The sequence below is a fragment of the Periplaneta americana genome, chromosome 15, assembly GCF_040183065.1.
Source record: "Periplaneta americana isolate PAMFEO1 chromosome 15, P.americana_PAMFEO1_priV1, whole genome shotgun sequence".
NCBI lineage: Eukaryota > Metazoa > Arthropoda > Insecta > Blattodea > Blattidae > Periplaneta > Periplaneta americana.
Window position 1 is genome coordinate 65412943 of NC_091131.1, and position 7687 is coordinate 65420629.

Sequence of the window (7687 nt, forward strand, 5' to 3'; positions counted from 1 at the left end):
CAATGTCCAACACACTATGTGCAGAGGTGCATTCATTACGAGTGACTAAGTGGTCGGGATCCAACGGAATGAGCGCCGTCTTCAATCACTAAGAATTTTTCTCAGCTCCACTTATCCTTCATCACTGATCAATTGAGTAAACCGCATCACTCATCCTTTGCCTTAACTGCTGCAAGTCCTGGAGGTACGAACACCTTGTCCTTCACTTTTCCCCAAAAGAAAAAAAAACAAGGTATTAGGTCTGGTGACTTGGGGGCTACATCATTGGCACATCATTCAACCCAACTCGGCCAATCCAGCTTTCTGGAAGATGCTGGTTGAGATGATTGTATACGAGGTTATGCCAATGTGGCGGGGCACCGTCTTGCTGCAAAATGAAGTTGGGTATCCATTGTGGCTCCCCAAGTCACCCGACCTAGGGCATTGTAATTTTTTCTTTTGGGATATGTGAAGGACAAAGCTTTCGTACCCCTATGTCCACAGAACTTACAGCAGTTAAGGCGACCCGGTTGTCTCAATTGATCAGGCTATGCTAGCGGGGATGTGACAAGTAATGGAGTATAATGTAGTCATCTGTCTTGTCACAAATGGCGCTCACATCGAACATTTGTGAATATCTATCAAAATTTGGAAAAGTCATGTCATATTTGCATTTGTGAAATTAATTCATTACAGCAGTCATAGGAATGATTTCTTTTTGTACCAATCATTTAGAATTGCCCTGTAGTACACTAATGAAAATTGTACATAACTTATGACAAGTGAAGGCAAGAGCGTTATTATACAGATGTATTAGGACTACATATATGTCTATATGGATTTCCTAAACATTTATATCAAAATTATAAAATATTCTAAGTTAATGTTGAGGAGTTGTGTTTAGAGTATCGAGAAACTTTAGGCCTACCTATATAGCCTATCTTAAATATCCTTTACTAAAAATACGGAGTGTCCACAGAAAATCTCCGTGATTGTAAACGGGTATAGCGTCGCTGTCGATAGTCGTATGTATACATGAAAATGATGACACCAGGAAGAACAATTCAAACATTTTATAGTGCATACCTAACAGACACACAATGTGCACCCCGCGTATAACAACAGCAGACGTCAAGGCGATACTCTCAGTCAAGCCACACGCGTTCCAACAAAGCCTATCTTCCGGAATGGACTCAATGGCAACGGAGATACGATGTCGAAGTTCTAAGGAAGTGGAGGTCATAGATGATATCTTTTGTTTAACTCAATAAGAAGTATGATTATTGGCTATTATTACTGATTTTATGATTATATAGACTCATAACAAGTAGTTACTGACGTTCAAGTCGGGAAACCTCGGTGGCCACTTGCAGAACACTTTTCTTAGTCTCCAGCGCGCCCAATCCACCTTCTTACCAGTTGTTCATTTAGATGGTCACGAGCATGAGATATTAGTGCAACAAAGCAAAAATAACAGAATACTGGCAAACCGGAACGAACGAAACCAATATTATGAGCTGCTGCTATTCGCTCTTGCAGGCATCTATTTTTTCCACCGGCAATAAGACATTACGTAATATTCAAAATAGGAATTCTTTGAGTCGTTCTTTCTTATAACATTAGTAGACCTATAAAGTTTTTAATATTCACCGTTAAGAAATTATATCCGCTTGTAATTACAGAGATTTCTGTGGACATAATGTACGTGTATTAGGACTATTATTAGCTGTGAATCACGCTTACATCATGCAGTCTTTCAAAACAAGCACTGCTAAAAAGTCTATGCCAATATTAACAAAAACGATAATATAACTACATTGGGCTATCAGCGCCTGCAGACGGTTTCTCTGTACTTTTGTATAAAAATTAATTTGCACTGTATTTATGACATTGCTTCCTGTCAAGGAAAATCTTTGTATATAATAAACTTCTGTATATTTTATTTTGAACTATGTGTCTATATTCTTCCATTAAATTGATATCAATGCCCTATCGTCGGAGTTAAATATAAGGTTTATTCTTTCTGAGTGTGTTACGTAGTGCCCATGTCACACTCACATTTGAACATACACATTTGATGTGCAGCCGACTGTTTATCTGACTAACCAATCAGGACACTTTCATTAACACGTTTTTGCCTTTAAGCAAGATGAATGATTCTTTAAGTAGTCTATACATGAAGTGAAGAATCGTAAAAGTGAAGGATAATTTTTTGTTACATTTTGGTTGCTTTGAATGAAACAGTTTTAATTTTAACAAGTCATCAGGAATTTAATAGCTCATTTAATTTCACATTTCTCAAGCAATAAACAAGCCTATATGGCGAATGTTGGCGAAATCGTCTATTATATTTTAAAAATACTGTATTCATTCATTCATTCATTCATTCATTCATTCATTCATTCATTCATTCATTCATTTTATTCCATAGATCTTACATGAGCAATGAAGCTTTAAGATGTGGAACAAGTCAACATTTTACAATATTACAATTACAATTTTTACAAATTTTTACAGTTTAGTAATTTTCTACAATTTTTACAATTTTGTGCAATTTTTTACAATATTTTGGCGAGATGTAGTGATATGAGGTGAGGTCCGAGGATTCGCCAAAATATTACCCGGCATTTGCCTTTTGGTTGGGGAAAACCTCAGAAAAACCCAACCAGGTAATCAAATCAAAGGGATTGATGCCGAGGACTATACAGGTGAACAGTAAGTAATGTCATTAATTTCAGGTAGTTATTGTTTGAGATATTTCAAACAAAAAAGTTTAATACAATTTTGCTCATTTTTGCTTTAATTCCGAGATAAAAATTGTTTAATAAGAAATATTTCATAGCGTGTTTTGGGAAAGCCATCGACTTAATTCCCAATATGCTCAGTCAATTTAAGAGAGCAGTTTATTACGACTATTTCGTTTATATGACGTCGTTCCATTTTCGACCAATGAAGTGTATTGAAATTTTGAATTCCAACCAATCACAGCCAGACTTTGCGATAATTTCTGCAGCTAGATTTATCGCTATCAATTTATCGCATGGTCCTTCTTTTGTTTAGTCGTTGTCGCCAACTGTTTCTCCGTAAATTGATGCATACATACATTAAGATGCAACTACACGGTTAAACTTTTCTTTCAACTTTAAAGCAATGAATGCAAGATTGATATTTAATATTAATTAATATATTTACGCAGTGAAGACCACGTTCAAAACAGCGCACCATGTAGACACAAAATCTTTATGCATCTTAATTGAACGTACCGTTTAAATTTGATTCTTTCAATATTCTTCCCAGATTGCACGCATACGCGATTGGAATATTGAACTTGTAGATGCAGCTTTAGTTCCGTTACACACTATAGCGAGAATGCGTTTGTCGAGCTATAAAAAATGCTTTCGTGTAGCACTCATTGTAAGTAACGGTCGAAATAAGGCACAGCTGATATTGGTCCTGCTTCCACAGGTAAGCCTAACGTAACCTATAAAATTGTAGCCTATAACATTTGTATTGAAATTAAACAATTAATAGACGTTCAAATTTATGTAACATCATCGCATATCAAACTCAAAGACCTTGCATAGTAATAATGTCTTTGATCAAACTGCCTTTCGTATGGCGTAATAAAATTCGTGTTTTAATTAGGCCTATCTATACAGAGATGACTTCACTGTGTAGCAACATGTCTCGCTGTGAATACATAAGCATTGGTATATAGCTGTCCCCACTGTTACTGTTAAATTAAATTATGATTTCAGCAGATAATGAAAATGTATTTGTTATAATAATAAGAGAAAAGTGCAGTACATGTAATTAACATTGTTAAACCTGTATTTCGCTTTTCGCAATTGGCATTACTTAATAATAACATCGAATTTCTTTATTGCAATAATCGATATTCATCTACGAGTATTTCAACTTCACAATGTCTGAATAGGTTAAGTATTTGTTAATATACAATTATTAACATTTTGTGATCGAATTTTAGGGATATATTATTTAAATTTTTATTTTATTCACGAAATAGTCCTAATAAATGTCACTCGAGGTCTGAGATTTCCCAGATAAATCCACTCGCTTCGCTCGTGGATTTATCGGGAGATTTCAGACCTCTCGTGACATTACTACAGATAAGAAATAACTGAAAGAATTTTAGTTTTATATTTTAAATGTGCAGGATTTCGATCCGAAGAAATGTAAAATTTTAAAATTACTTTTCGTAATGAAAAGTTACATTTGTTCAGATCAAATTTCTGCACTTTTGAAGGATAAAATTAAAATTCTTTCAATAATTGAAGACCTCCCTCAAAGAAGGTTGTATATCATATACTTTTTCATATGATATACAACCTTCTTTGAGGGAGGTCTTCAGTTTATTATCTTAATATACTGCTCTCTTAAATTGACTGAGCTTCAATCAGTGGTTTTCCCAAAACACGCTATGAAGTGTTTCATATAAAACAATTTTTATCTCCAAAAGGAAGCAAAAACGAGCAACATTGTATTAACTTTTTTGTTTCATTATCTCAGAGAACAACTCCTGAAATTAATGACATATACGGTTCATCCTATATACGTAACTGGTGTCAAATACAAATAGTCAGGAGAACTTTTAATAGCTAGACCTATAACTTAATTTACACATGAATAGATGTTTTATTTAATATTTTGTTAATTACAAGAGTTCTACAGTTTCATTTTCTAAAAATGTTGCGTTACGGCATAACAGCGATTTTCCACGCCGGAAAGTAGAATTTGTACGGAATGACAATATGAGTGTAGTAGTATATTTTAGGGAATTCCCGTTTGCAGTCCGTCATACTTTGTATACAAATCCTAGTCACCCTTCTAATTAGTATATTAGCAACGGGGGAACTTCTGCAATGTACTACATCACCTTCCTAGGAGAATAACTGGAAAAAATCCTCGAGATAAGCGATCTTCGAAAAAGACAAACATGAGAGTCGAATTTCCTGGGGCTGGCGCCGACGCAAGCAATAAAATTACAGTAAGACAGAGCTTCTCTAGGCATCTGCGCTACGACCAGAGACTAGAACAGTAGGCATAAGCATTTTAATAATAGTACTCTGACCGATGAAATTTTTTTGAAACAATTAACTACGAACAATTAATCTGAAATAAATAATATGATTTGAGCTACTCTGTAGAATGAGTTTCTATCACAGAACAACAAGACCTAATAGAAGTGCACGCTATATGTTACGACAGGGAAGCAGAGAACTGATGCGCTCCTGGTGACCTGGCAACACAACGGCTTGCGACCGAAAACTGTTGGTTTCTATCCATTTATTAATTAATCCCTATATGACTGTTAGTGAAGTCCATTACGTATCGTTCTGCCTATAGTAAATTACTACGACGAACATGAAAATCTTCCATACAAGCTGATACGTAAGCTATAACACGATATCATAAATGATTATATTTTCTCTTAATTACTAACTTACAGCAGGAATTGAATTTTGAAATGCAGGCTTCTTTGATAGTCTCCATTGTAAATATTCTGTTCCTTTCTGTGTTTACACAAGATTTTTTGCATGTAGGCCTAAGAAAGACAACCATTGCTTCTTATTTCACGTTATACGTCCAACCGTTTTTTCAGTACACGACAACTAATATTTCAACTGCGTAGTAGTAGTAATTGTAGTAGTAGTAATAGTAATAGACCTAAGACAATCACTGCTTCTTCCTCCTTCAAGTTTCACGTCCAACCGCCTTTTCTTTACGCATACACGCCAACTAATATTCCAATTGACTAATAATAACAATAATAATAATAATAATAATAATAGGCCCTAATAATAACAATAGTATAGGCCTACTGTAATTCTGAAATGACATAAGTTGGATTTTAACATCACCAAAATATCTAAAAAATAAACATCAATACAGAGTGGAAGTGAAATAATTCACAAGCAAACATTCTGATGGGACTGATAAACTTAATTTTTTTTCTTCTACAACGTTAATAGTGTCAAAATAAGTACTTATACAAATTTTGGCCACTCGACCGCAATTACGAGGGCCGTAAAAAATAAGTTTGCCGGGGGCCGTTAACAGAAAGAAAACACAATTTCATTGGAAAAATTTATTGGAACAGACACAGCAATTATTGAGCTATTTTTCAACATATTCCTCACCGGAATTGATACATTTGTCGTATCATGGGATCGACAGAGAGGTGCAGACGGCTGTCTAACGCTGGTTCCGATTCCAGGCGGCTGACTTCTACGACACAAGGAAACAAAAACTGATCTCAATTACAGTGGGGAATATATTGACAAATAGCGCAACAATTGCTACATCTGCTTCAATAAATTTTTCCAAGCAATTGTGCTTTTTCTCTGTAAACTGCCCCAGGGAAAATCACTTTCTGTACAGCCTCGTAATTGCGGTCTGATTGCAGTGGTGTCTGTGTTGTATATTTACACGGCCACTGAACGTGTAGGCCTATACAGTGGCTGGATGCAGAATTGCAGGAAAGGCTTAGCAAGTCCAGTTACGCAATCGAAACTTCTCAACACGAGACGTCTTGTCGCTGTGTGGGGACCGAAAATTCGGTGCCTGCTAATGAGTAATGACTAATGAGTGTATCTTGTTACCTACGCCTTTTTGTGACTGAATTCAATTGCACTCAAATAATTATTGGCTTATAGTCTAATATAGTCCTAATACTCCTTTTGATTTATGTTGGCACAGGCGGCTACAAAGAGAAAGCTTTTCTCACCACTTTCATCCCTAATGAAGCAGAATGCAAAACACTCGTTAAGGCTTAAGATATTCCGGAAGAACTAAACGTTGTCATACGAGAATCATCTAGCTGTCCAGGTTTTGCCGAGAGGTTATGGTGACAATGCATAGAAGTGAGAGGGTGTGTTTGTACTTCATTCTCCTAAAAATCCTGTGGCAAAATATACCAAATGGACTGAGCATGATAATGATGACGATAATAATAATAATAATAATAATAATATCAATAAGTTATCACGTCAACAACAGATTTCCATAAGTAATTTAAGACATCAAAAGAGATGGACAGAAAACAAGACCGTAACAGGTCACTAGGTCTAATACTTGTCATGATGATGATGATGATGATGATGATGATGATGATGATGATGATGATGATGATGATGATGATAAACCTGTTTACAAACAACATTTGGACGAATTGAAATGTTCGTGTCTGAAAAATCTGGCAATTGGTTGATATGCTATGAGCCATGAATGAACTTCCAAACAGTAGGCCTATATACAGGATTGAGGTAATTTCTCAGTTTCTCTGTCAGTAATTGCAGAATGGAACTGGTGAAGGGAGGAAGGTAGGAGGAGTGGGTTACTGTTGAGACTTAAGACATGGGCTTTACTTCCTTTCAGAAGGAAGCCGTGCTAAATATTTCAGAATAGGAATAGTCAACAAACAGAACAAATGAACGGCAGCAAGTAAGAGAACTAACAAGAAAATATACAATCAAAACCCTTATAAAGAGATTTGTCATATTATTATAACCTTGCACTACCAACGTTTCCAACATCCCCTATACATTCTTTAATCACTATTCATTAATTGCACTCATTACTCTGTAACTGAAACTTATTGAATTGGTTCTGCAGCTCACTGCACTTATGCTATAAAACACTGCACACACACAACACTACAGCTCACTGTACTTTCACTATTACGCTC